Raw genomic sequence first — 13480 nt, 5'->3', positions numbered from 1 at the left:
CAGTTAGCAGTAGAGGTGATTTTTTATTGGCTTTATCTCTATGGATAGTTCATCATTGGACATCAATATGGTGTGAGTTATGGTTCTGTAATTTTTGTGGGTTTTTTTTCTGAATGTTTTCCCTGTCTACATATTTTAAAAGAAACCTGGAATATGTGCCTGGATCTACATATACCCAGGGAATTGCACTTTATTATCTGCATTTCAAAATACAATTAAAAAATTCTCCACTTGGAGAATTTAGAAAAATATTTAAAACAGCATAATTACTTCAGAGGAAAGTGGAGGAAGAGGAGCAAAGAAACATGCACGTATATAATAGAATAGTGGTTAAGAATAAAACAACAATGGATTACAACAATTCTCAGAAAACACAAGAGGATTACCCAATGTCATATTTATGGTCATGAAATATATGACATACGTATATTTTATACATTTTAGTAAGGTAGATGTTATTAGCAAACACAATGAGATCAATTTTGTCTGACTGATGGAGAGAAAAATATGCAGTAAAAAGGTAATTAAAGAATAAACAGGGTTTAATTAGAGAAGTCAAATAGGCAGCCTTAAGGTAAACTTTGTATTAATATGTTTTCATACTGCTGATAGATTCATACCTGAGACTGAGCAATTTAAAAAGACAGAGTTTTAATGGATTTAGTTTGATGTGTCTGGGGATGCTCACAATCATGGTGGAAGGTGAAAGGCACATCTCACATGGTGGCAGACAAGAGAAGAGAACTTGTACAGGGAAACTCCCCTTTATAAAACCATCCAATCTCATGAAACTTATTCACTATCATGAGAATAGCATGGGAAAGACCCAATCCCATGATTCGATTACCTCCCACTGGGTCCCTCCCACAACACATAGGAATTGTGGGAGCTACAATTCAAAATGAGATTTGGATGGGGACACAACCAAAGTGTATCATTCCACCCCTGTCCCCTCCCAAATCTCATGTCCTCACATTTGAAAACAAATCATGCCTTCCCAACAGCCCCCCAAAGTCTTAACTGATTTCATCATTAACTGAAAAATCCACAGTCCAAAGTCTCATCTGAGACAAGGCAATTATCTTCCACCTATAAGCCTGTAAAATCAAAAGCAAGTTAGTTTCTTCCTAGAGGCAATGGGGGTACAGGCATTGGGTAAATACAGTCATTCCAAATGGGAGAAATCAGCCAAAACAAGGAGTTTGCAGGCCCCTTGCAAGTCTGGAATCCAGCAGGCCAGTCAAATCTTAAAGCTCCAAAATGATCTCCTTTGACTCCACATCTCACATCCCAGTCACACTGATGCAAGAGGGTGGGTTCCCATGGTCTTAGGCAGTTCCATCCCTGTGGCTTTGCAGGGTACAGCTTCCCTCCCTCCTGGCTGCTTTCATGAACTGGTATTGAGTGTCTGTGGCTTTTCTAGATGCATGGTGTAACCTGTTAGTGGACCTACCTTTCTGGGGTCTGGAGGTTTAATGGACTCAGTTCTATGTAGCTGGGGGGGGCCTCATAATCACGATAGAAGGAGAAAGGTATGTCTCACATGGTGGCAGATGAGAGAAAAGAACTTGTGCAGGGAAACTCCCCTTTATAAAACCTTCAGATCTCATGAGACTTATTCACTATCATGAGAATAGCATGGGAAAAACCTGCCCCTATGATTAAATTACCTCTCACCAACTCCCTGCCACAACATGTGGGATTTGTAAAAGCTATAATTCAAGATTAGATTTGAGTGGGGACATAGCCAAACCATATCAGCTTCATCTAAGCAGCAACTATATATACTTTATTCACTATATATCCCCAATACCTATCACAAAGACTAGTAAAGTAGAAGCACATTAATATTTGTTGATTAAAAGAGTAAGAGAAAGAAGACTTTCTCAGGAGCTTTATGCAGTAATTATCATTTTTATTTAATAACCTGAGAAATTCCAGGACTCTTAAGTCCTTGTCTACATTTAGAAATAAATAATTCTTCTAGCAATCACTGATTGTATGTTTGAGAGATCAAATGTAACTTGATGTTTTATATCAGAAAGGCATCTTTGATAATATAGCTATTTAACAAATATAATATGACAGATGATAAATAAAGAGAAGTAAAAATAACCAATCAAAATAAATACTGTTAATGTTAATATATTTTAGCCTTAAATATTTTAACTCATAAAAGATATTTTCATTTTTTAAGACTAAAATAAGTAAATAAAATGAAACAAAATAATTTTTCTATCCATTTATAAATTCTAGTCATGTTTTTAAACAATATACAGTTAATATTAACATAATGTTTGTAATTAATTTAGATATGCTATTAATCAAAAACAGCCTGCATCATTAATATATGTTTTCTTTGTTGTTAATTAAACCCCTATCAAGCACTAATTGCAATTACTCTAGAGAATCCTCAATATATTTATACTTGTGTTCTACTAGAGAAAATGTGTCTGAGTAGCAAAATTATTTAAAATAACAGTACTAATATCATAAAATATATTTAGTAGGCAAAAATACTTTTGAATAAATTCTCCTGAGCCATTTTAGTAACAAGTTTTGGTCTTTTCTAGATTTATCAAGCTTGTTTCTGAATTTTGTAGCCACTAGAAATAAAACAACATGATTATTTTGAAATAAAAATATTTTCATTTGTATAATTTATCTGCTTTTTGGAGAAAGATTATGCTCATCTCTATTGACCAGTATGCTTCTTAAATTTAGGTTTTTTAGCAGTAAATAACTCATCTAACCAGAATTATATTTTAATACTAAAATTTTGAAAACCTACTCATTGATTGCAAACTATAAAAATGTAGTCCCTATGTAAAGTAGATATATTTACTTGGATTATTATGTGGAAAAAATTTAAATAATAGTGTCATCATTTCATTGTATTTCCACATAAAGTATAATATGGTCAATAAAATTATCCACTGGTGGGACTCTTATCTCAGTCACATAGAGCAGATGGAAGAATAGAAATTCTCTGACCATCCATAGGTAATACTGCTGCTTTTATCAACTCTTTCAGAGTTATATATTACATTAGATTCAATGACATTGTAATCTTTGGACACTGATTCTAAAATAATACCAACTCCTTGATATTCCAGAATGTACCTATTGTCCATGGATCACAGTGAACATTATGGAATGAGGTTGTAAGTGGGGTTTGGATCAAAACGTGGTAGGCTAGATCATATCTATCACCCATGGTATATTTATTTCCCCATACCTTGGGTTTATTATAATAATAAATATTTTTACCAACTGGAAGAACATCTACAATGTCATCCTGACACAGAGATAATGGTTATGGTGGTAGAAAAAGTCAAGACGAAAAATTTGGAACTCCCACTACCTACCAAAATAACAGATAGCGAATCAATTCCAATGCTCTAACTTCAAGGGAATTATAAGAATTAGTGTCATGTTGAAGGATTGTAAGGCTCAAGGATATTGAGTCTTCTCAGATCCACATTTCCAATGTCTAGGGATAGATTAGTTGAGAATGGCAGTGAATTGTTTTAAGATTAATCATCTGCAAATGTAATTATAGCTATTATTTGTGAGGTGAATTTATTTGCTTGAACAAATCAAACAGCCCTTGGCAATCAGTATGCAGTTTTTAGGATGGAAAATACTGTCATATTTAGTGCAAGAAATGGAGAATATTATAAGAGTATTATGACATGCTGGCTTTTATCTGGAATGGATAGCAATACACATTTTCCACCATGCCTCAAAGTTCACTTGGCTGTATCCTATTATAAGTTCAAGGCGCCTTTGTCATATCAAGATTACATAAGACATTACTACAATTCATTATTTAGGTTAAATAATGTTATTTGGACCTGTATATCAGTTCTTAATTTCTTTTACAAGATATATGCATGCTGAAGGTCTGCTACAAACATTATGACCTGCTATCTTGATGAATTTGGTTGTTTCTTTGCTTAAGATATGCTAGATATCCCCTCCAAAGTGAACAGTTCTGCACGTTGAATCTTCTATCATTACAAAGTTGGGATATAGGAGGTGATTTCCTTGGATTCTTGAAGGCAAAATGTTTCTAATGCTCTCATTTATCCCCTAAATGGCCCAGAAGATTGGCTGCTTTGAGTGGGTTTTAGAGCAAGACAAGATTTTCCAGCTGGTTTGGGCAATACTGAAAGCATCATTGCCATGCAGTACTTATGGCTCAGAATATCACAATGTCTGTAACGGAAAAGGAAGTTGTAAAGAGGCCATAAAAATCCCTGATAACATAATTACAGTGAAGTTCCCTAGGTTTTGGAGTCAAGCATCTAAAAAATAACTTAAAAAAAAAAAAAAAAAAACTATCTTGTCCTAGCCATAGAACTTAAAGACTGAGTGAATATAACCATGGAACATTAGGGGATATGGCATCTGACCTGCTTGGGTGCTATATGATCGATCTAATATGCTTTGTACCTCTCTCTGCATTCTAACATCTGGTTGATGCATATTCAGTCACATAAGCGGCATCCTTACTCTCTCCCATGTGATTTCAAGTTCAATTGGGAGAGATTTCAAGTTCAATTGCTTAGGACTAGTTTACCAATTTTTTTAATTTAAGAATTTTTAATACAAACTATTTAAAAATAAAATTTAAAAGACTATAATCTGGTTTACAGATTATTCTTCATGGCATTCTGAAACTAGTTGGAAGAATAGTATGTCTATGGTTCAACTCAATGCAAAGGTGATCTCAAACCTAAAGGGAATAAATTTGTGAAGAATATATTATTGCTAATTTGTGTGGAATAAAGAGGTTGAGAAAAAAACTGGGATAAATTCCCATATATATTCCATGTAAATAGATTCTTTAACCAAAACCTTCATAGAGAAAGGATAAAATCTATAAATAAACTGATTCATAATTTTTTTAAAAAAGAGATTAAGATAAACATCTGCACTAATGCATCAGAGGTAACTAAAGGCTGTGAAGCAAGAACTTGGAAGAAATAAAACTGGAAGGCTGGTGAGAAAGACACTGGAATTTTTTGAGTGATAACTACTCAAAACAGTCTTGATTTGTAAGAATATTTTTTTCCCACATGAATTCTCTCCATAGAGCCTTGCTATGGAACTAGATCACTGTAAAGATGATGTCAGTAACCCTCGGCTTCCAGCTTATTTGATAGGCATATGCACAAAAATAGGTAGAATGGTGACAATGGAGACTGTGAATTGAGTAAACAATAGAGATTGTCCATATCCGGGCCAATCAAGTTACAAGTTCTTCCTAGTGCTCGAGTTGCCAATGGCAGGGAACAACCTGAGCACCTGATATGGTACCATAAACTAGAGTGGACAAGCCAACTCTTTGGTATCAAATTGATTATACTGAATCTTTTCTTCAACAAAGGGTCAGTAATACGTTCTCATGGAAAGAGATATTATGTTTTGATTGGATTTTTTTATCTATCATAATTCCAATTACCTATATAACAAAATCTCCTAAACTGGGCCGTTCATTTCTAAGTCATGTGGTGTCTTCTTGGATGGGCTTGACTGAAGTATCCACTACAAAGCTGGCTTCTTTATTCACATATCTGTTTCCTTGGTGTTCCTTAGTGTCTCTCTCCCTCTCTCCCTCGCTCTCTCTCTCCCTTTCCCCCTCCCTCCCTTTCAATCTCTTTCTCTCCATGTAAAACAATCTAGAGAATAGATGCCATATGGAGAGAGGCATCTATTCTCTAGATCCTTTCTACATGCTTTGGGCTTTTCACAGTTCAACAGTTTTAGGGTTTTCAATCTTCTTAAAGGTGGTTGATTTCCTAGATAAATTGTTTCAGTGTTCCAAAAGCATACACTCCGTGCGTGAATTCTAAGCAGAAGCCATGAGGCTCATTATGAACAAGTCTCAGGCATGCAAGATATAACTTCAGCTGATTCTCCTGGAGAATCAAGTTCCTGTGGACAAAAAGTGGAAGGAAAGGATAAACCCCTTCTCTCAATTGCAAAATTGCATCCACATACCAGAAGGGAAGAAATTATTTGTGGCTGTCTTACAGATGAGCTACCATAACCTCTTTTTTCTGCCAACAATAGCATATGTGATTCAACATAACAGTACCCACACAATCCATCAGTGAAAAAATACTATTTTTATTATGTACAAAATATGCAGAAGATAACCTTATTGAAAAGAGAAGTGGCTTATTGAAGACACAGCTATGGTTTTAGATGGATTTTTTTCAAAATTGAGATTATATGCCTCAGTTTCTGTTTTCAAAATTGAGATTAAAGCAGTCCCACTATTTATCAATAGTGAGCTTCCTTATGTAACTAGAATATATGTATTCATATATCAAGAGACAGAAATTAGAATGGAATCTCTTACTATTGCACCCAATGAGCCTTTCATGAACATTTTGTTTCCTTTTCCTAAAATTCTGCATTCTGCATTTGTGAAAATACAATATTCAAAAGAGAAATGCCCTGTCCAGAGATATACAATAATTCCATTTAAATGGAAATAAAACTACCTCCCAGACTTTTGGTTCCCTTCCATCTCTGAGTGAGAAGAAATCAATGGAGGTTATAGTTTTTGACTGGGGTGATTGATCTTAATCATCTAAAGCAAATAAAGTTGTTTTTATACAACAAAGGGAGGAAAAGAAATATAACATAGGAATCTCCTAATGAAAGTTAACTTTAATTTTATACAAGTTTGACCTCTAAAGGTTTATAATTGCTGAAAAATCAAAACTTCCATATTCAACACAAATTCTCTCTTTTTTTGTGATCTCTTAACATTTTTCTCTACATGCTGAAGAATATAATGATGGTACCAGAACTAAAACCAGAGATGAGATAAGTATCACCTAGAGATCCTAAACTTCAACCTGAATGCAGCAAAATACATATTTGTATACTGTTTGTTTGTTTGATTGCCTCTCCTTCCTTCCTTCCTTCCTTCCTTCCTTCCTTCTCTTTGGAAAGGGAGTTAATTCTTATTCAGTTTTGTGAGGAATCGTTGCAAAGAGATTATTCTTTTTTCTTTTAATTGACAAATGTACATTGCATATATTTATGGGGTACAAAGTGATATTAAGATTTACGAATGCAATGTAGAATATATCAAGCTCATTAACGTATCCATCACCTCAACCATTTTTTAATGGTGAGAACATTTGAAATTTACTGTTTTAGTTATTTTGAAATGTACAACAGACTGTTATTTATGATATTCACCATGCTGTGCAATAGATCTCAAAAAAAAAAAAAATTCCAAACTATTCCTCCTTTCTGAGGCTTTGTGCCCTTCGGCCATCTCTCCATTCCTCTGTCGACCACCACCCCCTCCCTCAGCCTCTGCCTGTAGCAACCACCATTCTACTCTTGCCTTCTAAGAGTTTGATTGTTTTAGATTCCACATATGTGAAGACATGTACTATTTATCTTTCTATTCCTGGCTTATTTGACATAGCATATTGTTCTCCAGTTCCATCCATACTGTTGTAAATGGCAAAACTTCTTGTTCAAAGCTAAATAGTATTTCATTGTGTATATATAGTACATTTTCTTAATCCATTTGTCTGTTGATGGACACTTGATTTCATAACTTGGCTATTGTTGATAGTGCCATGTTTTATTATGAATGCATTTTGTTTGCTTTTATAATTGGAATTGAAATCTAGAAAAAATGGTGGAAATTGGTTTTTGCATCCCATAATATGGAACAGACTGGATATTTCTCTTCATTTTGGTGCAAAACAACTGAATCCTCTTCTTATGTATGGAGACTCTCCCTACTATATGTTTTTGTCAGACATACATGCTCACACGGAGCTTTGAATCTTTCTTAGTGATTAAAATAAGCAGGCAAACCTGCACATATACCCAATGAATCTAAAATAATAGTTAAAATTATAAAAATAAGCAGGGACAATGAAGATATTCAACAGTGGCAATGATGGCAGCCATATCAATTTTGAGGGACATCTGTAGCAAAGGTACCAGCATAGGCAATTTATGCTTGGTGATATTTGTAGTGGTGACGAAACCTGAGGCAACCTGTGTATATTTGCGGCGAGATGGTACTCATAGACTGCTTCTATCATATGATTGTGACAACAGCTCTTATTCTTTAGAATCTCCATTTCCTTCCTCTTTTTCTAAGCCTTGTCTTCCTATTTTACTGGCGACTTTATTAGCTATCATTTTATCAATCAGCATATTAACAATCAGCAGAGTCTCCTAATGTTTACATTATTCCGAAACCATTTCTGTTGCGTGCAACAGAGAATCCTATCTTGTAAACATACATTCACAAAGACATACATTTTTAAATGTACATTCTATATCTAAGATCAATAAAGTAAATGTACCTTAAGAATTTTTGGTGTATTTAAAAACTGTTTTTACATCAGTGTGATTGTTGTTTTTCTCACACAAGATATGCAATCAATCCCATGCATATGGAATCAGAAAGAATTACATTTGACTGAGGATGATGAAATTATATCAATTTTTAACAAAATATAATAGAACATTTTTCCATTGTGGAAAAATAGACATTCATTGGTATTTTCTGTGAAAGAAATGCAGGTGTTTCATAGAATACCAAACAAATATTGATCTCTAGCAGTAATATGAAGAATGCAAGAACTGGTATTATATCAGTGTTGCTTTACTCTGCAGTATTGGCAGTATATTTAACCATAAAATAATTAGATCACTTTGAGTTGTCATTTTCTTGTTATTCAAGGATAATGATATCTTTTGAACACTTATATGCACAAATTGATAAAGATTTGCCTTCAGATGATATAGTGGCCAAAATGTTTTACAAGTACTTGGTTTAGTATAATCCTTATACTGATAATTTTACCCTTTACAACTCAGAGGAAGTTCGCTTTAAGGTTAACTGGAAATTTTTTTTTTTAATTACTTAAACTAGAAAAAAAAATCTGTATTATAATACAACTAAAAATAGAATTCAAAGTTGGCAATAAATATACTTCAACTCAAATGTATTACTTTTTAAATCTCAAATTTTGTCTGTATGTAAGAACTTTACGTATTTTTGTATCTGTGGTCCAAAATATAGGATATTTAGAACTTTGTTGCAATAAAAATTTAGCTCAATTTAGCCATTCCACAATATATATATATTACAAAACAACATGCTGTATGTAAAAAATAATGTAATTTATATTTATATATTAAAATATACAAAATACAGTTAAAAATTACTGAAATACTATGTCAGATAAGTTAATTTCATGAATTTAATGTAAAATAACTTACTAAGAAAATGATCCAAAAAGAATGTGCCATTGTTTCAGCATGGATTAGAAAGAAACTTTGTAAAAATAGACGATGCACACTTAGCATAATGACTAAAGTTTTAATGATGGTAAAACCCTCCACACTGAGGGGTGGATAATTAATTCCTACCAGGTAAAATTTTGTGACTTGTAGTTTTGTTTTTTAATATATGAAACATGTCATATAAGGGTGTTTGCCTTCATAACAATTTGTAGTCACTGGAAATAGGCATATTTCAATATCTCTATCATCTATCTATATCTACGCAGATATTATATATTATACTAAGAATCATGTTAAAATGATGCACATGTGATTGCAAACACTTATTAAGAGCAAAAGCCTTTTAAAAACTATCAGAAAATAAAATGACTAACAGAATCTCAATATCTAACATGACCATAGTTTTTATATATAGATATTATATCCTTAAATATATCTCAATTATTCAGCTACCCTATGTTCTTTGCTGTAGCAGAGCATTGGGATAAGAGTTCAAAATTTTCTCTAGTATTTTTATTTTTCTTTAGTTACTTATAATTTATGGTGACATCAAACTTTCACCAGTGTAGTACTCATTTTATTGACAGAAGATGACATATAGCATTCTTTATTCCTTTGAATGTTTATAAGCTTCAAAGGGACAGAAATATGCTATAATAACTAACATTTATTGGGTAATAACTATGTGCCAGATGCTGAATATTCTACTGATAATAACCCATTTAATCAATAAAACAGTGCTATCATTGCTCAAGATTATTATTCTGTTTGTTTAAATATTAGGAAAGTAGGACGCAGAGTGTAAATAGCTTATGAAAGATCATAGAGTTAGTGTTTCAGCTAGGATTTACTAGGCAGTCTGACTGTGGAGTTAATATTTGTAGCTGATACCCTTAAATGATGAAGGATGATGGCTTCACTTGGTAGATCAGGAAAACTGAGTTTTCATGATTTTGCCTTCGTTGTTCCTGATAACTTTAAAAAGTAGCCTTAAAAAATTAAAATTATGATGCTTTCCAGCAATCTCCATTTTTCTCTTTGTCCCATTTTCTTCTCCTCTCCACCAGACAAACTATCAGTGTAACCACAAAACAAGCGTCCTACCTAGATAGATCCAGTAGCTCCTCGTAAGCAAAGTCTGCTTATTTAATAGGAGTGGTGTATGTCCCAGCTAGAGGTGTTTTACTCATCTTGGAATAAAAGGTACAAAAGAATTCTTCTTGGACCACCCACCTCCCCCAAAAAAGCTATATATGGTATTGAGTGCTGAAAGTCTCAGAAACCTGAGCAAGAAAGACAGCAGGAATTGAAACACTGAAACTCAGACTTAAAACTGGGACAGGTGTCAGCAATTACATAGTTATCTGCCTTTAATGAACTGAACTGAACGTCAGATACTACAGTTTATCATGAGCCATTTAGCTATGTTTTTCTTAAAAATATTATATTTAGTAATCATTCAAGGGCAAATAAAATATATGTTTAATCAAATGAAATAAATTTCCCTGTGTACCTCAACAGTTGACTAAAGGCAAGTCTTTGTTGTACTGAGAAACACACAACTAAAGGAGTTAAATCAAAGCTAAAAGATACATAGAGGGAAATATATTTTAAACCTATTGAACCTTAAGAAATAAAAGGAAAATATTATGCAAAATGTGCAAAAGAAAATGAATACATCATTTTCCATGACTTAAATATATTATTATTTTACATATTACAATAAAGAGTATTCCCCTAAGGAAGAAAACAATTTTCCTATCTTGTAGGAATTAAGTGTCTCTTATATTTTTAACCAAGCAAATATTCATATCTAGATGCTCTGAGAATATTTTTAGAAACCCATGCTTCATACATAGTAGAAAAATTAGGATGACTATAAAATACATATTATAATGTTGTATACCATAATCACATTATGTACCATAATATTAACTACATATTTGAATTGTTATATCATAGGTAATAGACAAATGTATAAAATAATAGTATAAAATTTAGAGGCTGAATGCTTCCATTAGCATAGTATTCAAATATTTTTGGGCATACTTTTCTCAGGTAAACAGCTTCAAAATAGGTAAACAAAATATATACTTTTTAGTTTCTTAGACTTTTATTATTTGCTGCTTTGCAAAAAGTTCCAGTTCTTTATGATTTTATAGTGTTTTCAGTAATCTCATAATGAGAATTATATTAACTACAGACATGCTTATATGCCTTTGCTGAATGCCAGAAATAAGCCTAGATATATCTAGCCACTGAGATAAAACTCTCTTTATGCCATTCATCAGAAGCATAGGAAATGTAAGCAATAAATAATTTGCAGTTTATTTAACAATAGGTCTTCCCAATGGATTATCTAGGACTTATTAGACAATGTTATTTCTTCATCTAATATGACTCATTTTGATATGGATTTTGTGTCTGAGAAGAGCTAATGAATACATCTGAGTCTCCATTTAGAGATAAATGTGATGGACAATGAATATCAGTATTTCAATGTTATGTCTTAGCATCAGTGAATTGAACTGGTTGGTGAATATGTTTTTCATATGCTTTATGTATATATATGCTCATAAAAATCTCAGATATATGTATATATGTATGTATGTATGTGTGTATATATACACATATATATATGTTTATATATATATATATATATATATAAAATCTCAAAATCTGAAAAGAGGTGTGAAGGTGTGGATAACAGTAAAGTAGCATATACAGAAATTCCCTGTATGTGTGTGTATATATATACATATATATACATATATACACACATATATACATATATATATATAAAATCTCAGAATCTGAAAAGTGGTGTGAAGGTGTGGATAACAGCAAAGTAGCATATACAGAAATTCCCTCTATATAGTTTCCCCTATTTCATGGTTATTGGACTATTTATTTATCATTATAGGGGATTTTCAACAAGAATCCATTTTGTATTATCTGCTACATTGTCTTTTCAGACTTACATTGAAATATCAGAAAAGAAATAACCACAGACAGCCTTAGAAGTTAAATATTAATGAAAATAAAAAATGAAAATTTGAAAACTCACCATGCAATTTTAGAAAATATAAAGTTTACTCAGTGAATATACATTAAAATATAGATTAATTGTTAAGAGTAGGTAAAACACACTTAAATTTTATTAAGTTAAAAACATATTTCACTGATGATGTGGTTAGGCTTTGTGTCCCCATTGAAATCTCATCTTGAGTTTTAATCTGCATAATTCCCCTGTGTCTAGGCAGAAACCTAGTGCGAGGTGATTGGATCATGGAGGCAGTTTCTCCCATGCTGTTCTTGTGATAGTGAGTGAGTTCCCATGAGATCTGATGGTTTTATAAGGGGCTCTCCTTCTTTCGCTCTCACTCTTCTCTCCTGCTGCCTTCTGAAGGACATGTTTGCTCCCCCTTCTTCCATGATTGTAAGTTTCCTGAGGCCCCCCAGCCATGCAAAACTGTGAGTCAATTAAAACTTTTTTCTTATAAATTACTCAGTCTCAGGTATTTCTTTATAGTAGTGTGAAAACTGACTAGTACAACTGACAACTGTTCAAAAGAATGCAAACGACAAAAAGGAGAGGATGAAAATGAGTAAATATCTGGCCATATGACAGATTAACAAACATGAATTAAACTAAATAAGTAGATTTTTTTAATGAAGAAGAAATCCTACTACATTAACAAATCTAAATAGTGTAGAATAATTTGGTGCTAATTTTTCAATATGAAAATGTCTTTTGCACCTCCATGTTCTGTAATGTGGTTGCAAATATCAACAGACTTGAATTATCACTTGGCAGTTTTGTTTAAGGGTATGCAATATTTTGTGACCAATTTGAATTCTCACCTGTGCAGGGATAGAAATGGTGACCTAGTTGTACAGGCGTCCAGTCCCCAGACTGAATCCTGAGTGGTGTTTTATTTGAAAGCAAGCAGCATTCATGCTACATAGGATGATTGTTTCTATATTCTTAGAAAAAAATGACATTCAACTATTTCAGAAACAAAAAGTAATCACAGTTGAATAAACAACTAAATTGTCCCTTAGACTTCTTGATGACTTTTGTTTCCCCCTCTATGTCATCTCTTTCTGAAGAATTTAGAAAAGACTCTCGTTAATTAATTTATACAAATGAAAAACAAAGTGTGATTCA

Source organism: Pan troglodytes, chromosome 14, assembly GCF_028858775.2.
Source record: "Pan troglodytes isolate AG18354 chromosome 14, NHGRI_mPanTro3-v2.0_pri, whole genome shotgun sequence".
Lineage (NCBI taxonomy): Eukaryota > Metazoa > Chordata > Mammalia > Primates > Hominidae > Pan > Pan troglodytes.
Note: the sequence above shows the minus strand (reverse complement) of the source record.